Below are 25,403 nucleotides of genomic sequence, written 5' to 3'. Positions count from 1 at the left end.
GTCTTGTCGTATGATGGTGGTTGACTGCTATTTTGCCTTCCTCTGAGAGTAACACCCTGATTTTGTTTTGGGAAATCACTGCTTCCCAGCTTTGAGGTGAGGTTTGGTTATTGATAACTTTCTCCTCCTACTCCTCCATGGGCGTGCTAATGACTCGTGCCTGACCAACCAGAACATCTCATCTCCTAGGCTTCAAGGATTGGCTCAGGATTGGGCACATGACCCAAGCTGGGCCAATGAGATCCAGATCTGGGATGTTTGTTGCAAGCACTGGGAGAGGGAAGCTTCCTTTTCAGTTGCAGTTGCTAAGCTGGGAGGGTGAGAGCCTAAATATATCCTGTTGCTATGTAACAAGTTTAAGCCACAAACTGATGGCTTAAAACAATCTGCATGTATCACTTCATGGTTTCTGTGGGTCAGGAATCCAGTGCAGGTTAGCTTCTGTTTCCAAATCTCTCACACGGCTGCCATTATGCTGTAGGCCAGGGCTGAGCTCTCATCTGAAGGCTTGACTATGGAAGAGTCTGCTACTGTGCTTACATGGTTGTTGGCAGGATTCAGTTTTTGTGGGTTCTTAGACTGAGAGCCTCAGGTTTTTGACACGTGATCCTCTCCATATAGAAGAGAGTGGCTTCACCACAGTGACTAAGTGACAGTTTCTCTGACCTAGTCACAGAAATGATCTCCCTTCTACACTGAGGTATGACAGTGATCAGAAGAAATTTACTCAAGGGGAGGGGACCACACAAAAACCATAAATGCCATCAGGTGATGAATATTAGAGATCATCTTAGAAGCTACCTACCATTCTGGAACTGCATGAAAAGGAAGCATCATGTGCAATAGAACACAGTTGAGTGCAGCTCTTAGCATGCAGGCTGTTGCTGTGGACAGTTACTTCCCCACCCTGTTACTAGACAGTGGTTACCGCTGGATCATTATTGGTCCTGCTCAGCCATTGGTCAGCACTGGAGTTGGCCTCACCCACAACTGACCAACTGTCAAGGAGTGAGTTAGTGGTCCTGCTTGGTCATTGGTCAGAGCTGTAGTGGGCCCCTCCCCCAAGCAACCAACTCTCAAGGAGTGACAGTTAGAGATCTTGCTCAGCCATTGGTCAGCACTGGAGTTGGCCCCACCCATAAGTGACCAACTGTCAAGGAATGACAGTTAATGGTCTTGCTCAGCCATTGGTCAGTGCTATATTAGGCTCCACCCACAAGTGACCAACTGTCAAGGAGTGACCGTTAGTGGTCCTGCTCCATCATTGGTCAGTGCCATAGTGGGGCCCTCCCCCAAGCAACCAGCTGTCAAGGAGTGACCGTTAGTGGTCTTGCTCAGCCATTGATTGGGACCTCAGTAGACCCAGCCCACAAGCAACCAACTGTCAAGGAGTGATCCTGAGTGAGGCAATTTGGTCTATGGTTGGAGTGGTGGTCGTCAGGTGGAAAGTGAGGTAAGAGGCAGAATCCTGGGCTCCTCCGGCTTACCCAGCCTCAGGCCAGTAGGTGAGCAGGGGAAGGAGGGGGACCCAGGGAACAGGCTGGGGGCTGTGTCCTGCAGAGCTCCAGAGCCCTCGTAAGGCCTCCCACAGCTTGGGTCCAGACCTTGAGGCAGAGGTGAGCTTCCCCCTCATCCCTGCAACCTAATGGCAGTGGCTGTCTGCATAGGATGAAGTTTGTGGGAACTGGCTCCCACCGTATGGGTGGCCTGAGGGCTGGCTGGGTCCTGGGTGCCCGCTTCCTCAGCAATGACAGCTGGACAGGGTCTGGGGACTTGGCCTTGAGGGAGCCGCCGACTGAGTTCTGCCTCGTCTTAGCCCGGCCTGGACCTCAGAGGCTGAAAGTTGTGCCTTGGGACCTTACCCTTTCTTGTCAAGACAGAGAATAACATTTGTTTGGTGGAAGTTTACGTAACATCCTTACCTGACAATGGCCTGACCTCAAGAACCAAGGATCTGACACCAAGATGTTGGCAACAACAACCATGTCCCTCCCTTCTCCTTCCTAGAAAAGGGCTTTGCTGAGAGCTTTTGGGGAGCTTGGGGATTTTTCTAAAAGATAACTTAATTGATCGGAGAAGGCAATGGCACCTCATTCCAGTACTCTTGCCTGGAAAATCCCATGGACGGAGGAGCCTGGTAGGCTGAAGTCCATGGGGTCGCTAAGAGTCGGACACGACTGAGCGACTTCACTTTCACTTTTCATGCATTGGAGAAGGAAATGGCAACCCACTCCAGTGTTCTTGCCTGGAGAATCCCAGGGACGGGGGAGCCTGGTGGACTGCCGTCTATGGGGTCACACAGAGTCAGACACGACTGAAGTGACTTAGCAGCAGCAGCAGCAGCAACTTAATTGATTTTTGTTTCAGCTGTGCTGGGTCTCTAGTTGCAGTGAGTGGGGGCAATTCTGTAGTTGTGGTGCTCGGACTTCTCACTGCCGTGGCTTCTCTTGCTGTGGAGCACGGGCTCTGGGGTGCACGGACTTCAGTAGTACGTGGGCTCAGTAGTTGTGGCTCCCAGGCTCTAGAGCACAGGCTTGGTAGTTGCGGCATGTGGGATCTTCCTGGACCAGGGATTGAAACCTGCACACAAGGAAGCAAGTTTGAGAGTTTTAAGTCATGAGCCACCCAGCTCCTTGCAGGGTCCTGCAGTAAACCTTTCTCTGCTCCAAGCTCCCATGTTTTGGTATTGTTTGGTCTCACTGTGTGTTGAGCACACGGATTTGCGTTTCAGTAACTCATGGGGGAAAACAAAGCCAAGAGATGGAGAGGGGGAGAGTTTTCTTATGACCCTTTTGGCATCTCCAAAAGTAGCTGCTTCTGCCAACTTGATCTAGAACTTTCCCAGTTCAGGAACCAATACATTTTTCCTTAAGATACTTTGAGTTGGGTTTCTATCACTTGCAAGAGTCTTGATGACATTTTGCAAAATTCCCAGATGCCCTTGCCTGGCAATGACTGCTCCTCCTTGGAAAGCCTTTACATTCTGTGTGCTTGACAAAATCTAGAAAGTGTCACATGCCTTACCTCTCCTTGAGTCTGAGCTCATGGAGGGCAGAATTGTGTGAATTTTTTTTTAACCCCCTTTCTTGCTCTACTGCAGTGGCTAGAATGCTGTCAGACACAGCAGATGCCATCTGTCAGTAATTACCAGTATGTGAGGCTCTTCCTTGCCCCGCCTCCTCCCCCTGCCAGTCAAAAGTGTCTCAGAAATGATCTCAATCTCCCTGCACCTGCCTTCGGGTTGGGACGTTGGATGTCAAAGGCAAAAACATCTCTGATGCTACCCTCCAGAGGCAGTGCACATCTGCCCACAGAAATCACAGTGACACTGTGAATTTCATAGTGGGTGGGTTAACCTAACAGAAAGAACAAGTCATAAACAGTAGTGCTAATCAGAGGTAGTGCTTGGCCAATTCCTTAACATTTTAGGTTTTAACTGATGACTTTTATGATGACACTGTGCAAACATTTACTGATACCAACATTATTTTTTTTTTAATGAAAAACATTGAAAAATTGAAGTATTGTTGATTTACAATGTTTTGCCAATCTCTGCTGTGTGGCGAAGTGACTCAGTTTTACACATATAATATGTACATTCTTTATTCTTAATATTCTTTTCCATTATGGTTTATCCCAGGAGATTAGATATAGTTCCCTGTGCTATACAGTAGGATCTTGTTGTTCATCCATTCTAGATGTAATAGTTTGCATCTGCTAACCGCCAAATCCCAGGCCATCTCTCTCCCTCACCCCCTGCTCCACAAGTCTGATGTCTTTGTCTGTGAGTCTGTTACTCTTTTGCAGATTGGTTCATTTGTGCCATATTTTAGATTCCACATATGAGTGATATCATATGGTATCTGTCTTCTCTTTCTGGCTTACTTCACTTAGGATGATAATCTTTAGGTCCATCCATGTTGCTGCAAATGTCATTTCATTCTTTTTTATGACTGAGTAATATTCTGTTGTATATGTATACCTGATCTTCTTTATCCATTCATCTGTTGATGGACATTTAGGTTGTTTCCATGTTTTGGCTATTGTCAGTAATGCTGTTACCAACATTTTGTGTGTGTGTGTGTGTGATAGGATTTAAAAATTTTTTTTCTAGGTTCAGTAGAATTTTCTTGCATGTCGAGAAAGTATGATCTCCTATCTGATACCAGTGTATTAAAAAATGTGCTTTTTCCACAGATCCATGTTAATATGCTTTTCATGAGTGAAGTCAGTCCATTGCAATGACTGGGCCTTGGAGGTCACTCGGGGTCACATCCAAATGCATTTTACTCACTGGAGGCCGGCCCATAATCAAGGGAAGGGGAACTTGACTCCCCCTCATCATCAGAAGAGTGTCAAAGAATTTGCAGGCATATTTTAAAGCCATCGCAAGTGCCTTGGAGAAAAATGGCTGTAGGTAGAGGGGCCTCAGCAAGGATTAATCAATCAATTGTCTAAGGGTCATGAACCTCCAGGATCTGATGCCAAATGACCTGGAGTGGAGCTGATGTAATAATAATAGAAATAAAGTACATAATAAATGTAACATCATTGAATCATCCTGAAACCATCTCCTACCCCAGTCCTTGGAAAAATAATCTTTCTCGAAACCAGTTCCTGGTGCCAAAAGGTTGGGGACCGCTGGAAAGGACCTGAGGCCTCTGGCCAGTGATGAGTCTGACCAGTGACGGAGTGATGGAGGGATCCAGGAAGCTTGTGCTCTGAGGGATAGGATGGAGGATGGAACTGTCGGAATCCCCAGTGGGGGGCAGTGGACCTGGTCCCCTTTCCTCTTAGTTTTTCTTGCTGTAATAATGTCCTGCTGGCCTTCCTCAGAGGTAGCAGGTGTGCTGAGCCCTTTTCTGGTGATGTGCCTTGGGAGCCTATGATTTAAACGAGGCCCCTTACAGTCTCTGGACTTGTGTGTGGTCAGCAGGCTTGGTGAGGGGTCCAACACCATAGGGCCACTAGTCACAGCCTTCTATCTTATCCTGGCGGTGGCTTTGGTTCCTAGATACGCTTCTCCACCTGCCCCCCTCTCCCTCTTTATTAATTTGCTCCTTCACTCCTTTCTAAGGGATTCATCGCGAGTTCTTTAGCATTCCAGGATGGTGCTGGTGGCTACCTTTCTCTGTGTGAGAGGCTTGAATTGGAATGTTAATTTCACCTGGGGCCCCCGCATATTGTTTCTGTGCTGAGCACACATTTAAAAGGGGAAAAATGTAATTGGCTCTTTCTTCCTGGGCTTCTTCCAGGAACCCCTGGGGGAACGAATGGGAGGTTTTAGAGTTTCTGTGACCTGCTGATTTCTCCATGCAGCGTTCTGGAACTTCAGGTCCTGAGGCACACATGGAAGGAATCTTTGCTACCTCCTGATCCAGTGGTTATAAGCCAGCATCTCAGGGCCACAGAGAGCCAAGGGGCCGATCTATTTGGCCAGCCTAGTGCTTTAATAATTTTTGAGCCGATATTCAAGAGCTGAAAGCTTTAGTATTAAAATGTGGGCTTTTGGCTTCTTTTTGGAGAGCAGCAGTACCGGCTGCACTGCGTCCACATTCCCAGAGAGTGACGTGCGACTGCGGTGACATTCACCAGTTCATCTGCCAGTCCAGTCACCACACGTTTAGTTGGGCATTCGGTGTGCCAGGCACTATGGTAGGTGCTGGCGATGTAGCCCCTACTGTCGAGGAGCTTCCATTCCATCCAGAAGGCACGGCTCTTGTATGTCACCTGTCTGAGCCCTCCAGACCAGCACTGTCTAATAGAATTTTCTACCATGATGGGAACGTTCTATATCCGTGCTGTCCAATATGGTAGCCATGAGCCACATGTCTCTGTGGAATACTTGAAATGTGGCCAACTAAGGAACTGAACTTATGATTCTGTTTCATTGGAATTCCTATATACTTAAGTTTAAACAGTATTTGGCTACTGGCTGAAGTATTGGACAGTGTGGCTCTAGGGAATTAAATTTGCATCTCCCACTCATCAACTAACCCAACTCCTTCATTTAATAGTTGGGGAAACTGAGGTGCATGGGCTGTGCAAAGCCAGGATGGGAACTCAGATCTCCCTGATGGCTCACCTATGATGTCTGCTGCTGCTGCTGCTGCTAAGTCGCTTCAGTCGTGTCTCACTCTGTGCGACCCCATAGACGGCAGCCCACCAGGCTCCCCCGTCCCTGGGATTCTCCAGGCAAGAACACTGGAGTGGGTTGCCATTTCCTTCTCCAATGCATGAAAATGAAAAGTGAAAGTGAAGTCGCTCAATCCTGTCTGACTCCTAGCGACCCCATGGACTGCAGCCCACCAGGCTCCTCCGTCCCTGGGATTCTCCAGGCAAGAACACTGGAGTGGGTTGCCAAGTGTAACTGATACTGGTTAAGCAATGAATGGGGATGACATTAGATATAGTTGGAGAGGCAGATGGGGCAGAGCTTGTGCAGGACCCTGTAGACTAAGGGGAAGAATTTGGAGTTTTAAAAAAATAATTTAATTTGATCACATACAAATTAACTATTTTAACGTGTGCAATTTAGCAACATTTTGTCCATTTACAGTGTTGGGCGACCATCACCTCTATCTAGTTCCAAAACATTTTTATGACCTCAACAGAAACCCCATACCCTTTATTTTTATTTTTTGGCCTCACTTAGCAGCATGCGGGATCTTTGTTCCCCAACTAGGGGTTGAACCTGCACCCTTGGCAGTGAAAACACAGAGTCCTAACCACTGGACCTCCAGGGAATTCCCAGAAACCCCATACCCTTTAAGCAGCCACACCTCCTTCCTCCATCCCCCAGCACTGGCAGTCTACTTTTTGTCTCTATGAATCTACCTATTCTGGACATTTCAGAGATGCAGTCCTCGATGTGTGATCTTCTGTGTCTGGCTTCTCTCACTTAGCATGTTTTCAAGGTTCATCCACGCTGTAGCAGGTATCAGTGCTTTGCTCCTTTTTGGCTTGAATCATAATCCACTGAGTGCAAATGAAATTTGTCTGAGAGTAGTGGGCAGCCACTCAGGGTCTCTGGCAGGGGGCTTCTTTCTAAGCATTGCTGGAAGGAAGTTCCATTCTGCAGCCTAGTGCTAGACTTGCTTTCCTTCCCTGGGTTTGCTGAAGCCAGTTTTCAGCTTTGCGTCTGGGGTCCGAGGTGCAGGGCTGTCCCACCTGTCACTCCTGATCCTCACATGCCCCTCACCCTGTCACCACGAGAACCCTCCTAGGACCCCCTTCTGAATTAATTTGAGCTTTCGGGGGGCAGTCCCTTTCCACATGCTTCCTGCCACTTGGATGCCCACCAAGGCGCAGGTCAGTGATTTACCCGAGACAAATTATGTTTGGAAAATCGATTTGATTTGGGAAGGGAGCTTCCACATGGAGGAGAAGGGCCTGTGCTCCAAGTGGCCTTTCCTGGGAATCGGGGACCACGGGCAAGAGGCTTGGGGCTTATTGTATTCTCATCAGTTTCTCCCTTTATGTCTGTTAGTATTTGCTTTCTGTATCTGGGTACTCCTATGTTGGGTATGTTGATGAGGGTAATAGCCCATCCTTGTATTGATCCTTTTATCACTATATAGTGTCCCTCTTTTTCTCTCTTTATAGCCTTTGTTTTAAAGGCTATTTTGTCTGATAGGAGTATTGCAATTCCCTTTTTCCTGTCATTTTCATTTGCATGAAATATCTTTTCCCATCGCCTCACTTGCAATCTGTGTGTGAGACTTTGAGATTAAAGAGAGGAAAAAAGGAAAATGAGACCCTCTGTCCAGTTCAGCCTGAACAAGCATGAGGGGCATCTTGTCTCTATAATTGAGCACTGGGCTGGGAAACAAACATACAGAACCTGGCCAGCCCAGCACAGCTAGCCAGCTCCAGGTGGGGCCCAGGCTCGTGGACCCACTCTTCCCATAGGTGACCCAGTGGCCAGCTGGGTTTCCTTGTCCTGGACCTGGACAACAAGCATTGGTGTGGCAGAGGACCCCTTTCTTCCCTTGGCGCCCTCTCCTTCCTGCCCACCAAGGTGCTGGTCATGCCTCGAGTGCAGAGACACTTGTCTCTTGCTTGTCGAACACTGCCCGTCACCGGGCTGAGCCGTGTGGTAGATTTCACCATTTCAGTGCCTCCTGTATTTTGTGGTGGTTCTTCTTTTTTCCAGTAGTTTTCTCGTTGACACTATGCAATGCAACAACTATTGATTTTATTTAAAAACATAATGATAGCAAGTGGTATGTGTAAATTTTCTCCCAGTAGAAAATGAAATGTTCCCCCAATCCTGAAGTCACTCTTCCTTCCCTGGAGGTGGACTACTCTTACAATTGCTTGTCTTTCCAGATGCTTTTCTGTGAGTCTCACCTGTATCTGTTCATTTGTTTGGTTGCTGATTCTTTAGTTCAGCACGTAGTAATTTATTGAGTATTTACTCTCTGTGTCAAGCAGTGGTCTAGACTCTGCAGATGTAACAATGAGCAAGGCAGACAAAAATCTCAGCTCTGGTGTGGAGATTCTAGTGGGGGAAGTGAGTGCTATGGAGAAAAAGGAGGGAGTGGTTGGGGAGTCCTGGGTGGAGGGACCAGTTGGCCGTTGAGAGGAAAGTCAGGGTCGGAGGAGAGCTGGCTGAGAAGATAATACTTGAGCAGAGGTCTCAACTCCATAACTGGGGGAAGGTTGCTCTTGCTGTGAGAACAGCAAGTGCAAAGGCCCTGAGGTAGGAGATGCTGGGTGTGTTCTTGAAACAGTAAGGAGATGGGTGTAACCAGAGGGTCCATAGAGCAGAGACCAGTTTAGTGATGAGGCCGGATCACAAAGGGCTTAGCAGGCCCTTGCAGGGCATTTGACTTCTACCCTGAATAGAATGGGACCCGTTGGAGAGTTCAAGCAGCAGAGTGACCTGGACCAACTCCCACTGTAAAAAGCTCCCTCCGCTGTGGTGCAGGAACCAAACTGATGTGGGCTGGGCTTGGGTGGGGTGTCAGGCGGGCCGGGGGGAGGCTGCAGCAGGGCTGGGGGCTTGGACCAGGGGTGGCAGCGGAAGTAGGGAGCGGGGAGGGTCAGGGATGTCCTCGAGGTTCTGGCCTGGGCTCCTAGAAGAACTGATTTGAACCAAATCATCTGGTGGCAGTGGTTCTAGGCAGTGGTTGATTGGAGATGCCTGTTCCAAGCAGAGGTGTCAGGTGTACTGCTGGATTTGTGGGTCTGGTGTTGAGATGTTTAACTGCCTCCTGCCCCAAATATTTGTCCCCCAACCAGCTCTGCCTTCCTCTCCCCTGCCCCTGCCTGGGGTCCGCCTCCAACTCTGCAGAGCACCTTGAGCACTGCCTCCCCTCCCCAACAGGAGCAGGGAGCAGGGGCCGCTCCCTGCAGACCGCCTCCCTCTGGCCAGAGGTGTGTCTAGGGCAGGGCAGGTGGGAAACCAGGGCATCCAAACAAATAAGTTAAAAAAAACTTCAGCCCATTTTGGGAGCCCTCACGCGGCTTTCCTCCTCCCTTCCAATCACCCCATCCCTTCTTTGCACTCATTCTGGCTTTCTCTGTTACCAACAAGAACAGAAGTCTTGATTTCCTGACTCCTTGTTGGCAGGGGTGAGTGAGGAATGCCCTCTCTGTTTGCTGCTCTGTCGGCCACCCCCGATCCCCCATTTAACCGTTTCCTCCAGGGAATCGGAGCAAGCTGAGCTCCTGCCCACAAAGCCGAGTCCGGGGGCAAGGCGAGGAACAAGGTGGGGTGTAAACACCATTGTGAGATGCTTCCAGCTTCATTCACGGATGGCCTGTAATGAAGACATGAACCTGCAAGGCACTTATTTGTTTCAACTGGGAACAGAATTTGTGATTTTGGTTATCTTTCTCTCTAACTCTTTAAGAACCCTGAGCTAACCGCTTCCATCTCCCCTGAAGATTATTCAATCCTCCCCTCTCCATTCTAGGAGCTGACTGTTCTTGCTTTGGTCCTGATGTTTTTGGTAGGCTTCGTTTTGTTCTGGATGGCCAGGCTGCTTCCTAACTCAGAGCTGCACTATTCTGCTGCCTTTAGAAATCTCAGCAGGGAGGGAGGGAGGGGGTTGCTTCCACTTACATGGCCCCGGCACCTGCTGAATCTCTTTGAATGTGGCCTGGTTTAATGCTTTAGCATTTGTGTGTGTGTGTGTGAACTAAAGTATTAATATCAATATAAAATTAAGGTTTAGGGAGCTTACTGGCAACAGGTTCTAAGTAGCTGGCTCCACTATTTTTCTTCATATTGAGGTGAAATTTACTTCACATAAAACCATTTTAAAGTGTGTAACCAATTCAGTGGTTTTTAGTACATCCACAGTGTTGTGCAAGCACTGAATCAATCTAGTTTCGGACTGTTTTCACCACCCCCAAAAGGAAGCCCTGTACCCCTGAGCAGCCACGCCCCATCCCGCCATCGCCTGACAGCCACCCGTCTGCTTGGCATCTCTGTGGATTTACCTGTTTTTGGTATTTCATGTGAATAGGATCATACACTGTGTGGCCTTTTTATATCTGGCTCCTTTCACAGAGCATCTTGCTTGTTGAGGTCCAGCCGTGTTGTAGCCCGTGTCACTGCTTCACTGCTTTTTAAGGGCCGAATTGTGTTCCGTTGTGGGGATGGACCACATTTTGTTTGTTCACTCGTCTGTTGGTAGACATTCAGAGTGTTTCCAACCATTTTTTTCCCCTCTTTGTTCTCTTGTTTGGCTACACTGTGTGGCATGCGGGACCTCAGTTCTCCAACCAGGGATCAGACCCACACTCCCTGCAGTGGAAGCCTGGGTTCTTAACCAGTGGACTGCCAGGAATGTCCCTACCTGGGTTACTTTTTAAAAGCTCTGTTTATGATTTTAATGGGCAATCCATGTGAGAACCATTGGAACGAACTTTGACCCCTGCCTTGGAGGGTGGGTGGGGGTAGGCCAGCATGGGGGTGGGGAGCTAGAATTGTGAGCCTGCCAAAAGACGCTTTTATTGTTAGACAAATGGCTTCTCAGTGGCCACTCTGTGGTTTCTTGTCCAGTGGTGCCTTCTCCAGCCCTGGCTGTCTCTTGTAAATAACCACCCTGTTTGATTTTTCTGCTTAGCACTTATCACCATCTGAATGAATCTCCCTTTGTTGCCTGGATGGATGGTTTACTTGTATACAATCTCAATTCTTTTGCTCTAGATGAGAGTGTGGTCTCCATGGGAATAGAGACCCACCTTGTTCAACCCTGTCTTCCCAGCACCTAAAGGGGTTCTTGGTGAACAATGTCAGGTTAGAATCTACTTTATCTATTTTCTGGAAAGGTCGGAGGCTGGGCTGCTGCCAAACCTGCCTTTAGAATAACTCATGCAAAAAAAAAGAAAAAGAATAATTCATGCATTCATCAACCCATTCATCCATCCATTTAGTCATTTGACAAATATTTATTAATGCTCTCTCTGTGCCTGGCAGTGTATTTCAGTGCTGACAATGCCCCTTCTACCAACGAGCTCTCAGACTATTTGCAAGACAGACAGGTAAACAATCTCAATGTAGTTCAGGGAGTTAACACTGTGGAGGTGTGAAGTGCCAGTAGGAACCATTAAGGTTAGCTTTAGGAAGAGGTGTGTCAGGATTATCCTAGTTTCAAGTAACAGAAACCCAATTCAAGGTGATATAACTAAAAGATAATTGAAAAAAACTTATGTAACTGGAATGTCCTGGACAGGCTTCAGGTATGGCTTGATCAAGGGCCTCAACTGATGTCATCAGGACTCATTCTCTCTCTGTCTCTCAGCACTAATTTTTTCTCTGGTGGCTTTATTCTCAGGCAGGGTCTTTTCAAAGATGGACACTAAAATAGGGCTCTCATCCTACCAGCTTAGCAACCACACTGAGAAAATGACCATCTCTTTGCAATGGTTCCAGCAAAACCCCCAGATCTGATTTTTATTGACTGCGACTAGGTCGTGTGACAATCCTTGAGCCAATTGCTGTGAGTCTTATTAGCCCGACTTGGGTCATGGGCCTTCTCCTGAAGCCAGGGAGGGGGTAGAATTGCTTTACCTGAACCATTTGGGCAGAGAGCGGAAGAAGAGGGAGTCCTGCAAAGAAAACTGGGGCATGGGCCAGAACCACAGATGCCCACTCTGAAAGTCTGGCTTAAAAGAGCTAAGAAGGGGAAATGCCCTAGCAGTCCAGTGGTTAGGACTCCCCACTTTCACTGCCGAGGGTTGAGGGTTCGGTCACTGGTCCGGGAACTAAGATCCTACGAGCTGTGTGTGCCATGTGGCAAAAAAAAAAAAAAAAAAAGAGCAGAGAGAGTTAAGAAGAGCTTGTTGCACTTAGAAAGGATGTTCTGGACATTTGGTTCCCTCCACTCATATCTGTCCTGCGCCCTCTTTGCCTTTTCCTGTGCCTGGGAAGCTGGCCCTCTTTGTCCTTCAGCTTCCAGTTGGATGTGGCCTGTGAGAGACCAGGCTGGAGCTCCAAGGCCGGGGCAGGAGAGAGTGGAGGCGTCTGTCCCGGGCTCCTCTTGCTTCACTGTGTCTCTGCCAGAGCTTCACCTCCTCCTGTTCCAGCAAGGAAGCCTCGCCTCCCAGATACGGCTGTCACTGGTGTCAACCACGCTGTGCTCCTTCCTGGTTCCTTAAAGCCCCAGGGAAGCAACAGTTCCCCAGTCCTGCCAACATCTCCGTGCTTCACCGCCATCGCTATCTGCTAGTTGCTGTCTGCTCGTGTCCTCTGACTGAAATCTTCCTATTCGACCCATCCTGGAGGTGAATTCTTCTTCCTGCCAGGGCCCTTACGGACACGGAGACATTTGCCGGTGTGTTCGTTTCCTATTGCTGATGCTAGTTAGCACAAGCATAGTGGCTTAGAAGGACCTGAGTTTATTATCCTACAGTTTATTATCAATCTTTTGGAGGTTGGAAGTCCAAGATGGGTCTTGCTGGGCTAAGATCAAGGTGTGAGTAGTGCTATGTTCCTTCCAGGGGCTCTAGGAAGATTCCTCAGGGGAGCTCTCCTGCTTCTTTGCCCTTCGTTTTTTGATTAAAAAAATAATTTAAAAAAATTAAAAAAATTTTTTTGGGGGGGCAAGCCATGCGACTTGCGGTCCTAGTGCCCCCGACCAGGGATGGAATCTGAGCCCCCTGTGTTGGAAGTGCAGAGTCCCAATCACTGGACTGCCAGGAATTCCCAAACTCAGTTTTTAATACCTCCCCTCCCTAAGCTTCTTTCTCTAACTCTCAGCCTTGAAGGCTTTCTTTGTGTCTCTGTTGAGAAAAGAGCCAAGATCCCTTTTCAGTCTTGCCTCACCCTTGAAATTACTCTATTATCGCGGCCGGATTCTCTCTGCTCTGTGAGTGTGGGCAAATTGACAGGATGTTAAAGGATGTTTCAGAAAAGGTCACTGATAACAGGCCTTTGATTAGTTCCTGAGAAAAAGAGTCGGTGATTCCTTTCCTGGGCTGGAACAGGGGCGGGGGGTGGGGTCAGGTGGCTGCACAGATGTCTGGTCAGAAAGGCCTGGCTGGGTCAGCCACAGGCCGTGAGCTTGCGGGACACAACGCGCCTCATCCATCACGGGGCCCTCCCCACGTGGAGGATGCCCGTGGCCGCTGGCTGTGATTCTGGTGTTTTGCAAGCTGGAGCCGTAGGGCCCCTGAGCCGCTAAGCTGCACAGATGCCTTCCCTGTACGCTCTGGTTTGTAATTAAAACACGACTTGCCACTCTGATTAGATTGAGCAGTTAAGTTCATCTGGAAGAGTTTTTCATCCGCATTGTGTAATTAGCAACATATGATGCTTGTATTAGCTCAATTAAAAGTTATGGTGATTAATATGGGTATCAGAGCAGAACCATAAATCAACAGATTCGGGGCACTTGGAGTTCAGGGGCTGGAAGGCAGAGAGCCAACCACTGCCCAGCCCCCGGGGAACATAACTTAGGTGCAGCCTGGCTGTGCTCCTGGGTGGTGTATAAACAGAGACTGGAGTCTGGTACCCAGCTGGGTTACTTCTGACATCGCTGAACCTCAGCTTCCCCATCTGGAAAATGGAGGTACCAACACTTGCCCCTCGAATTGTCCTGCGATATGTTTTGCAAATGATCCTTTTTTCCTGTCTTCACCCTTGATTCAAAAATGGGCTGACAGGCATTATCTATCAGCATTAAAAACCATTTCTCCCTTTGACCCAGCCATCCCACGCTGAGATATTTATCATTCAGATACATTTCCGTGTGTGCAAAAATGTGGAAATTGTGCTAATAGTGATGGAAGTGATTGTCATAGGAGAGATTTGGGAAGATCCTAAACTGATTAAAGAAATTATGATATATCCAAGCAAGGAAATACTTTGTAGATGTTATTAATTAAAAAAAGAATATAGCAGGTCCATTCATAGTGATAGAGAACTGACTCTAAGATGTGCTGTAAGGGACTTCCCTAGTGGTCCAATGGGTAAGACTCGGTGCTTCTGATGCAGGGAGCCCTGGGTTCAGTTCCTGGTTGGAAACTAGAGCCTGCATGCTGCAGCTAAAGATTCTGCATACTGCAAGGAAGATGGAAGATTCTGTGTGTTACAGCTAACACCTGGCACAGCCAAATAAATATTTTTTAAAAAATGAAAAAAAAATAAGATGTGCTGTTAGTGGATAAAGCAAGATGGAGAATGAGGGGGTAGAGTAAGGCCTGCCGTGTGTGTGTGTGTGTGTGTGTGTGTGTGTGTGTGTGTGTGTGTGGTGTGTGTGTACAAAAGAATACATATGCAAATGTTTGCAAATATTCATTCCCTTGAAATTAACAGCTCCTGGGAGGGGAAAGGGTTGTTTGGGGGATAGGGTAGGAGGTGACTTAATTCTTGTTGGTGTATCTTTTCAATTTTGTGCCATTATATATTTATTATTTACTATTTAATTAATTAAATTTAAAAATATTTTAGAAGAAAAATAAAAGAGGCAACCACTCAACCCACCTTCCCCCCAAAAACTGAGAAAAAAGGGCCCAGTCTAGTACTTCACATAGATTTTCTCGTTTAGTCCCTGTGGCAGCTTACTGAGTGATTTTTCTTTGCTGTGGAATTTTGTATCTGGCTTCTAGATTTTTTAGTACAGAAATGAAATATAAAAATCTTAGACACCCACGCCATGACATTCTGGAGTGGGAGAGAAGAAACCTTTGCCTTGACCAGATTCCTCCTTGTTGCTTTGACCTAGATTTGGGCGTGGACCAAGCTTGTGACTATAGACATGTCACCATGAGCTGTTCCCATCAGCCCCTCCCGCTGGGCTGCCCAGGACCCCTTAATGAAGCTTGATGGCCCCATATGTTCCCTAATCTATGAGATGCTTAGGTTGGGTAGCAGAAAAGGGAAGCATATAATTCTTGTTGAAGCTTTCTTTTTTTTTTTAAAAGAAAATCACCCAGCAATGCCACTTGTAGGTTATACCCCCCCAAATTGAAACCAGATCCTCAAACAAAATACTGTTCATAAATGTTCACAGCAGCACTGTTTACAATGGCCAAAGGTGGGCAAAATCCAAGTGGCCATCAACAGATGGGTGGACAAAGAAAACATGCAATAATATTATTTAGCTTTTTAATAAAGTACTGGTCCTTGTTATACCGTGGATGAACCTTGAAAATTCTGAGTTTTAAGAACTCAGACACAAAAGACCATATACTGCATGGTTCCGTTTATATGAAGTGTCCAGAACAGGCAAATCTTTAGAGAGAGAAAGCAGGTTGGTGGTTGCAGGGCACTCAGGGGAGGAAGGAATGGGGAGTGACTGTTCAGTGGGTACCAGTTTACTTTGGTGGTGATGAGCATGTCCTGGAATTAGAGATGGTGATAATAGAACATGGTGAATGTACTAAATGCCACTGAATTGTTCATTTTAAAATGATTAATTTCATCTTACGTGAATTTCACCTCAATTAAAAAAAAATTAGAGCCATCTGGAAGGGGAGAGGTCCTAACCCTCTGATTATTCAATCATTGCTCAAGAGATCAATATCTGGAATGTTGTGATAATTTGGACTTAAAAAAAAAGTACATAGCCTGTTTAGTGAGGTTTCCAGCAGCACCTTAGCGACTTGTGACAGAGACGGAGGAATGCGTTACCCGAGTTTGGACCAATATTCTGGATAATGCTGACAGCACACTATGGTTTTTGCTTTCCGTCATATTACATAGCGGTGCTTGTTTTTTGTGTATCCTTTTGGAGTTTCTTTGTGTGCATCCAAGCAATTACTAATATACATTTTAATTTTTTTCTACTTTTCTCATAGGAAAAATAGCATCCTTTTGCATTGCGCTGTGGCATGCTTAGCAATACATCTTGATAAACGGAGGTTGTTTTGCATCAGGGGCTGGGGAAGGGACTCCTTCCTTTCTCCAATCACCATTTTTCAGAACTGAGGCCGTTCTTGCCCTAACCTGAGTCTGTGTGAAGAATCCTGGGGCCACCCAGTCTTGCTGCCTGGAGATCTGTAAGGATGGCTATGGGATCTTGTTCGGCTGCAAACCTTTAACAAGCCTACAAGATGATGCCATTTCATGGAGGCCCAGCCAGTCCTTAAACAAGTGCAGATTAAATCCCTGTGTATTCAGTATTGATTTGATCTGGGCGTCCTGCCAGTCTCGGAGGAAGCCAAGATGGTGATGCAGGCCCTTCTCTCTCGGCATCTCTAAGAGGTCTGGGATGACGATGGGGACTGGGCTCGTGTTTTCTGGCAGTAGGTGGGGGCACCACCAGGCTCCTGGCTTTGATGTTTTCTTGGTCGAGCAGGCAATCAGCAGGTCCTGGAGGCTGCATAGCCTCCTAATGGGTCTCCCTGCTTTTTTTCTTGTCTGTCTGTATCTGTTTTTCAGATTGTAACCAGAGTGAGCCTTTTAAGATGTTCAATCAGTTTGTGTCCCTCTTCTGCTCCAAGTCCCCTCCATGTCTCCCAGCTCACTCAGTGTAAAAATCCACAGTTCTGAGCAGGGCCCACAAGTCCCCGCACGCTTCCTTGTTCTTCACCAGCCACTGGCCTCATGAGAGATCCTGAGAAGCCAAGCACACTCCTACCCCAGGGCCTTTGCGTGCACTGTTCCATCCGTCTGGAATGATCTTCCCTGACATTTGCATGGACCACTTGCTCAGTGCAACATAATTCTAGTCATATGTCATCATATTAAAGGGGCATTTTTTTGTTTTACCATCCTGCCTCTAATATCACCCAACCCTCTCGTTCTTATTTCTTGCTTTGTTTTCCCTCAGCATTTATAGTCATTTGACATAGAATATAATGATCAGTTTATCTGTGTTTTGCATTAGAATGTCAGCTTCATGAAAGCAGTGACCTCCTTTGTCTAGTTCATTAATGTACCTCTAGGACCTAGAATAGTGCCTGGCACATAGTAGGTGCTCATTGAATACTAATTGGAGGCATGTTCAATGAGCATTTTGTCATGTACTTGACACATGAGGGTTTAGTGAGAATAAGACATACTCCTTCTCTTTAAGAAGTTTAATGTCTAATTGGAGAGGTGAATGTTATTGTTTTGTTCATTGGGTTCTATAGGCACAGTGCCTTGGGCTCACAAGTATATCTGGGATTAAACCTCAGTAAAGCTGGAAAAAAATATACAAAGCAGTTACAACAATCAAGTATGTATTTAAATCTTAAGCTTGTTATACATACATTTTGTAATCTGCCCACATTAATTTTAATGAATCAGTGGACATTAGCTTGTTTCTAACATTTTGTTATTCTTCACACAGAGCTAGAAATAATTGTTTGGAAATAGAAGAAGAAACAGAAAATTTGAGACCTGAAAAAGTCATTGGTTCCAAAATATAGAAAGAAAATGGTATACAAAAAATAGTGTTCAGATAGCCAAAAAACATAAAGTTGAGTGATCAATCTCAGTTTGCCTTGACTCATAAAATAATTTTATATAATCTGGGTTGCAGGAGAATTTCAATACATTTAGTCCAATGGAAGCCTTGAAAAGGAAGAAGCCTGGAAAGGTCCTAAAAATGCCTTGAAGATAACTGGCCTGCCTGAAATAATGTGATTAAACAGTGTGATTAAACCCCTGCAGGAACAGTAGAAATTTAGAGAAGGGAGAGTCAGGGGCAGTTCTGGGAAGGCTTCCTGGAGGAGGTGTGACTTGAGTTGAAAGTCTGGTAGAATTTGGATAGCTGGTGGTGGAAGAGGAGACTGGAAAGAGGAGTAGGTTTCCTGACTAGTTGGTGCCTGGGCCAAGCCAGTGAGCTCAACACAATGGCGCCCCCTCGTGGAGTGGTCTCCCTGCCAAGGACTGCCGCTCAGACTTGTGTGGCCAGGCAGTCTGTCTTTTGAGGTGAGAGCAACTGTCTTGACAGTTACCTCTGAACATCTGCATAAGGAAAAATTGGATTGCCTTCTGGGCTTCACGCTATTATTCTATAACTAGGCACATGCTATTTCAGAAGAGGGGGAAGAAACAAACCCACCCAGCCTTTACTGGAATGGGGGTAAAAGGAGCAATGGGTGTTTTGTGATTCAGAGAGCGGTATGTTTCTCTGCCCCCTTGACTTCACAGGGTGAGCTGCATGGTTTTCTTTTTTTGAAAACTTTTTATTTTATATTGGAGTACAGCCAATTAACAATGTTGTGATAGTTTCAGGCGGACAGCAAAGGGCTTCAGCCATACATATACATGTATCTATTCTCCCCCAAACTCCTCTCCCATCCAGGCTGCCATGTAACATTGAGCAAAGTTCCCTGTGCTGTACAGTAGGACTCTGCTGGTTACCCATTCTAAACACAGCAGTGTATACATATTGATCCCAAACTCTCCAACCATCCCTTCCCCCATCCTCCCCCATCTCACCCCAGCAACCATAAGTTTGTTCTGTAAGTCTTGAGCTGCATGTTTTGTTCTTGCTTATTTATCACTACTTTCCTCCCTCATTGACTCAAGGCGGTGTACAGAAAAGCATCAATGTAATAAGATTAAAACACCGGGGGACTTCCTTGATGGTCCAGTGGTTAAGACTCTGTTCTTCCAATGCAGGGGGCACAGGTTTGATCCCTGGTTGGGGAACTAAGATCCCGTATGCTGTGTGGTGTGGCCGAAAAAAAGGTAATGTTTATTCCCACCCATCCCACTAATCAATATCTTTGTTGAGGGATTGGGCAGGAGCTGTAGATTCAATAAATTATAATGAACTGTAAATACAGTGCAGGTCATAAAGTGAAATCGCAAGTCTTGCAAGAAATGTAGGATTTCAGGAAGTCAATGAAAGTGATGTTGGCGAATTGCCAGACCCACAGCAGAATCGTAGGCCAGTGAGGAACTCTCAGGACTGGAGCCGTGAGGGTTGGAGAATGTGAAGAAGAGGAAATCGACCGAACTGTTAATTTAACAGATGCTTCAAAATAGAATGATTTGAGTACCAAAGCAGTAAGAGATGACCTTGGGGAAATTGATGATGTCCTGAAATATTTTTGCAAAAACACGCATCTTTATGGTCATGTTAACAAAAGTCAAATGAGAAGAGAAGGACACTGCATCCTGCTCTTAACGATTTTGTTGGATGAATCAGATGATTACTCTCAACTATTTCACTCATACCTTAGTCTAAGGATTGGCCAATGGTTGCATTTGTAATTTACATTTTGTAAAACATAAAAAAGCAGTCTTATTTGCAAAAGTTTTATTTCATTTTTTTCTAAAGTGCTAGTCATACCTTTTTTTTTGGTAGTAAAGTTCACATAATATAAAATTCACCATTTAAGCCGTTTTAAAGTGTACAATTAGGGAATTCCCTGGCAATCCAGTGGTTAAGACTCCAAACCTACTAAGGGTACAGGTTCCATCCCTGGTCAAGGAACTAAGATCCTGAAAGCTGCATGGTCAAAAAAAAAAAAAAGAAGTCTATATTACAGTGGCATTTAGTATATTTACAATGTTGTTAAAACCATCGCTGCTATCTAGTTCCAGAACATTTTCATCACTGAAAATAAAACCATATCCATTAACAGTCCTTCCCCATTTCTCCTTCCCTCCAGCCCCTGGTGACTACTGGTCTACTTTCTGTCTCTATGAATTTGTGTTTTCTGGACATTTCATACAGTTGAAATGATATAATATGTGGTCTTCTGTGTCGGGCTTCTCTCATTCAGCATAATGTCTTTAAGGTTTATCCATGCTGGACAGCACATGCCAGAGCTCCCTTTCTTTTATGAGTGAGTGATGTTCCACTGTATGGATTTACCACATCATGTTTGTCATTCCTCCGTTGATGGACACTGGGGTTGTTTCCACCTTTGGGCTACTGTAATTAATGCTGTTGTGAAGACTCGTGTGCAAGGTTTTTTTTGAACATCTATTTTCATTTCTCTTGGGTGTATATCTAGGAGTGGAATTGCTGGGAGCTCCCCTGGCGGCTCAGATGGTAAAGAATCTGCTTGCAATGAGGGAGACCTGGGTTCAACCTCTGGGTTGGGAAGATTCCCCTGGAGAAGGGAATGGCAACCCACTCCAGTATTCTTGTGTGGGGAATTCCATGGACTGAGGAGCCTGGTGGGCTACAGTCCATGGGGTTGCAAAGAGTCAGACACAACTGAGTGACTAACACTTTGAACATTTGATTGTTCTAAATGTCTTTTGAACATGGTAATTTGATGTTAATTATGTTCTATGCTAATCCTTTTAATTATGATATGGTAAGTCTGTGGTAATTCTGTCGTGCTTTTTTTAATGGTAAAGTTTCGGCTCTTAGCTTGCTATCAGTCCCAAAATCCCATTTTACCATGTGATGGATACTGGGGCTCTTTCCAGTCTTCGCTTTCTTTGAAAAAAATGTAGCAGGCATCTCCTTCTATGTACATCTTTGTGTGCAAGTTCAAGTATACCTGTTTGGTTTTCCTTTTAATGCAGCAGGAACAATTCCCCATTCCATTTAGTAGCTTGCTCCCAGGTATGGGTGTCAGAGTTGCATATCCCACAGAAATGTGTCAGACCAAATTAAGGGGCCCAAGCCTGGGAGTTAGCACCCTGGCTTCCAGAGTCAGCTCTACCACGCACCAGGTACTTGACCTCTTTGACTTTAATGGGATTAATAATAATATTAACTGACATTTCTTGAGTACTTGCTATGTGCCAGGTACCCTTTTAAGCTCTTTACGTATACTGATTATTTAATCCTCACAACAACCTTCTGAGAAAGGTATTGGTGTCTCCCATTTTGCAGATAAGGAAACTGAGGCACAGAAGATCAGCGAATTGCCTAAGATTGCATAGTTAATAAATGTGCTCCCTAACTAGTAGAGTGTTTGGGGAGAGGTTAATAAAAAGGTAATGGTAGAGAATGCCTAGCCTTGGAATCAGGTCTGTCCTTCCCTTAGTTTTCTGAGGGAAGTCTCAGTTTTCTGATCTGTAAAGTGGGAATAGGATTTACCTAGCAGGATTTATTGGATTGGTCATTCCTCCATTGATTCTTTTTGCCAGGATAAATGAAGCCCACCATAGAAGGTGACGGAAAGTTGTCACAAGGTCCCAGCTCCCATGGAGCCCTCCACCTAGAGGGAAGGTTCTCTAGCATTAAAGCAAAAGCATATTTAGTTAGTGACTGAACCCAGTACTTTGTAAACTCTTGGGAACTGGTAGTTATAATAATGGATAATCACGTGTGTCATAAACTGTTAAGTGCTGTGCCAGCGTCAGGTAGAAATGGTATTGAAAATTCTATTGTCTGTTAGAATTTGCCTGGAGTGGTGATGAGAAAGATATGGGGGAGACCCACGTTCCTTGCTACTTAATATGCTTTACATTTGTTGAGGGCTGACTTTGTATCAGATCTGTAAGTGCTTTACATGTATTAACTCATATAATCCCCATAAAAACCCCCCGTTGGGGGTGGGGAGGGAACTTCCCTGGTGATCCAGTGGTTAAGAATCCACCTTCCAATTCAGGGGACATAGGTTCAATACCTAGTCAGGAAATTAAGATCCCATAGGCCTCGGGGTAACTAAACTCGTGTGCCACGACTACTGAACCCTCATGCCACAACTAGAGAGAAGCCTGCGCACCATAGTGAAGAGCTGGCATGCCACAACTAAGACTCCACACAGCCAAAAGTAAATATTAGAAAAAAAACCCCACAGGGAAGGTACTATCATCCCCATTTTACAGATGAAGAAATTGAGGCACAGGTTGATGGAGTAATTCACTCAAGACCACCAGCTTGGCAGAGCTGGGGTTCAGATCCAGGCGGTCTGGCTCTAGAGTCTGAGATGGGAATCACTTTGCTCTGTGGGGCTCTTTTGATGGGTCTGGAGTACTGGGGTAGGGAGGAGGGGCCAGCCATGCCACAAGGGCAGACTCCTTCCAGGCCAGGAGAGGCTGCGTTGAGGACTGTAGGGATACACTTGGGATGGCTTCCTCTTGATCCCAGGGCAGCCTCTCTTGCAGGATCATGCAGAATCAGCAGCTCAGAGACCAAGGCAAATTTGGCAAGCCAAGAAGAAACCATGGTCCCTGGCCTCACCCCTTGCCACTACCATGCTGGTTCAGCAGCCCACCACTGACACCCGTGGGTTTCCTCTGGCCATCAGAACCACTCTGCTTGTGTGCCAGGCTGATCAGATGTTCCAGGAAGTAATGAGTTCCAGAAGTCCAGTTCTTTGCTATAGGATAATGTTGAGTTTTTCCTGTACTTTCTCTTACAGCTGCCTGGCAGGATGGAGTCAATTGGTCACAGTGTTCGTGCTGTAACCAGAGTGTTCTGGCTTGTTAACTCTCTTTATTGACCTCTTCCCATCTCTGTTTCACTTCTGACTCTCTGCCTGATGTTTCCTGGGGTCACCCCAATCTGCATTCTAATTCTTATCTCAGATCTGCTTCAGGCGTTCTTCAGAGTTGCTGGGATCAGGCCCATCATCCTCTGGAGCCCCTGGCCTGAAGCCCACCTCCCCTTGCCCTTGGTTTCTGAGCCTTATAGCACAGACTCTGAAGCTTCATTGAGGTTGGACCGGCTGGAATTTGCATGGCCTCTCATTCCCTGGCCAGCTGCCTTCATTAGCACCTTGGAGGCTCCCGAGACCTGAACACATGCGTGTGAACAACTGCAGATGGCGTGTGAGGAGGGATTTGGCCATCTGGACCTTGATTAATGGAGAACTGTGGAGGTTGGCACCTTTGGACTGGGAAGGCAGCAACAACTCTCTTGGCTGCTGACCCTGAAAAGATTTTGGGGAAAAGTCAGTTTGGGTCTTGATGCTCTCTGGATCTCAGCATTTCTGAAAACGCTGCTGTGTCCACCATGATTCCCTGGAAACCACAGAGAGCAGGCAACTCAGATGCTTTTGCAACAGGCCAAGTGGTCAGAGCTGAACTTTTTCAAGCTTGGAAGGCTCTCTTCTGTGGTTGTAAACCACATGTGTGCTTTGGAGGGGCTGGTGGTGTGCAGGGGGATTGCTAGAATATTCTCTACGGTAGACAACCCTGCAGGCCCACAGAATAGCCCTGTCACTTCTCCTTTGCTGCTAGAATAATATTCATTTTAGAGACGATGGGCCTTTGTGAATCCTGATTGGTCTTAGCTGTGTGTCAATCAGCTCCGTCTTTGCAGTTATTGGGCTAAAGCTGGCCATGTGACTAGGTTGTAGCCAATGAGATAGGCGAGCAGGTGTGCAGAAGGCTCTTTGAAAAATGCTCTCACTTGGAGACAGGAGTATGCCGGGCGTTGGGGTTGCGGGGGGAAGTCCTACTTTACTGCCCACCTCCTTTCTGCTCGGGATGCAGTCCCATGAGGACATGATGACTAGCGTAGCCACGGTGCGGTGGCGGTGGCGAGGGGAGAGCTGGCCAGCATGCTGAGGAAGGCAGAGCAAAAAACTGGAAGCATGCCTGGGTCCCTAATGACGCCACCGAGCCTCTGAAGCAGTCCTGCAGCCGCCTACCTCTGAATTTCTCTGCTAAGTAAATAACACGTCCTTATGGCTTAAGCCACTTTTAGTTGGGTTTTCTGTTATTTCAGCCAAATGCATCGTGACGGGTTAAGGTCACCGTTTTCAAGAAGTCTTTTGGGGGATTCTTTAATATTTCATCACTTGATCCAGGATTTGTTTGTGAACTCTCAGCTCTTTACTGAATCAGGACTTACATATTTGTTGCTGCAATGCAAGTGCACTGAATTCCAGCCCAAAAGGGTCACTGATGTCATTTGGTTCATTCCTTCTCAGGTCCTCAAGTCCCCACATCCTAGAAGACTGTATCGACATCTCTATTAGGAATCTTGGGGGTTGCTATGAAGAGAAACTCAACTCAAACTGTTTAAATAAATAATCTGTTTATCTATCTTTCCATCCGTTGAAAGAATTTATTGGTTCTGCAATGAAAATAAGACACAGAGTGTCTACTGTTTCAGCTTCAGGTATAGCTGTATCCAGGGGCTCAAATAGTGTCATTGGGAACTTTTTTTCCTGCTTCTGGCTTTTTTTTCTTTGTTGACTAGGTTCCCGGGCAGATTTCCCTCATGAGGTGTCAGGATAGCTGCTGATACTTTCATATTTGTATGCTCCCATCCTCCCAGTTCTGCAATCCCAGTGGAAACAGAAACAGTCTTCCACAATAGTTTTATCATTTCTCCTAGAATTTCATCAAAGGGACACAGCTAGGGCCCATCCTGGAACCAATCATTCTGCTTAGGAGGATGAAAGAGTGAAAATGAAAGCTGCTCAGTCCAACTCTTTGTGACCCCATGGATATACAGTCCATGGAATTCTCCAGGCCAGAATACTGGAGTGGGTAGCCTTTCCCTTCTCCAGAGGATCTTCCCAACCCTGGGATCAAACCCAGGTCTCCTGCATTGCAGGCAGATTCTTTACCAGCTGAGCCACCAGGGAAACTGAAGAATACCGGAGTAGGTGGCCTATCCCTTCTCTAGAGGATCTTCCTGACCCAGGAATTGAACCGGGGTCTCCTACATTGCTTTACCAACTGAGCTATCAGGAGGTTAGAGAATGCCATTTGGCCTGGGTCACACACTGGCTGGTATCAGTCTCCCTGAACCCCATGGGCTTGAAGTGGGGGAGGAGGGCTCCCAAAAGAAAGCTGGGAGGGATGAACAGAGGAAGGGGACTGGAGCCCAGGCAGGCAAAAACAACAGATGTCTCCTGCACAGTCTAAGGTATTTTGGGAGGAGAGGAGACACTGCAGATTTCCTGTAGTTTCTTTTTTTAATTGCTAGTTGTAGAACCTTTTGTTTTTTTTTCAAAAATCTTACACGTGAGGCCAACATGTAAAGGAGAAGGATGTGGTGCTTTTCAACCTGCAGCTTCAGGGAGGGGGTGGGGCAAGTTCTCATCTGTTTGAATCGGTAGCTCAGTGCTTCTTAAAGTGTGGTCCCTGGGCTGGCAACTTTAGCACCTGGAAACCCATTAGACATGCAGATTTA

The 25,403-nt window shown here is 46.3% G+C and overlaps 1 non-coding gene across 1 annotated transcript; it reads left to right on the top strand.

Moving 5' to 3' along the window:
- Positions 1 to 18,972: 18,972 nt before the first annotated feature.
- Positions 18,973 to 19,045, top strand: TRNAG-UCC (transfer RNA glycine (anticodon UCC)). Its single transcript has one exon. It is a non-coding gene; the product is annotated as a tRNA-Gly (tRNA).
- Positions 19,046 to 25,403: the final 6,358 nt, after the last annotated feature.

Source organism: Bubalus kerabau, chromosome 16 (assembly GCF_029407905.1).
Source record: "Bubalus kerabau isolate K-KA32 ecotype Philippines breed swamp buffalo chromosome 16, PCC_UOA_SB_1v2, whole genome shotgun sequence".
NCBI classification, from domain to species: Eukaryota; Metazoa; Chordata; class Mammalia; order Artiodactyla; family Bovidae; genus Bubalus; species Bubalus kerabau.
This window is presented reverse-complemented; position numbering and strand designations above follow the sequence as displayed.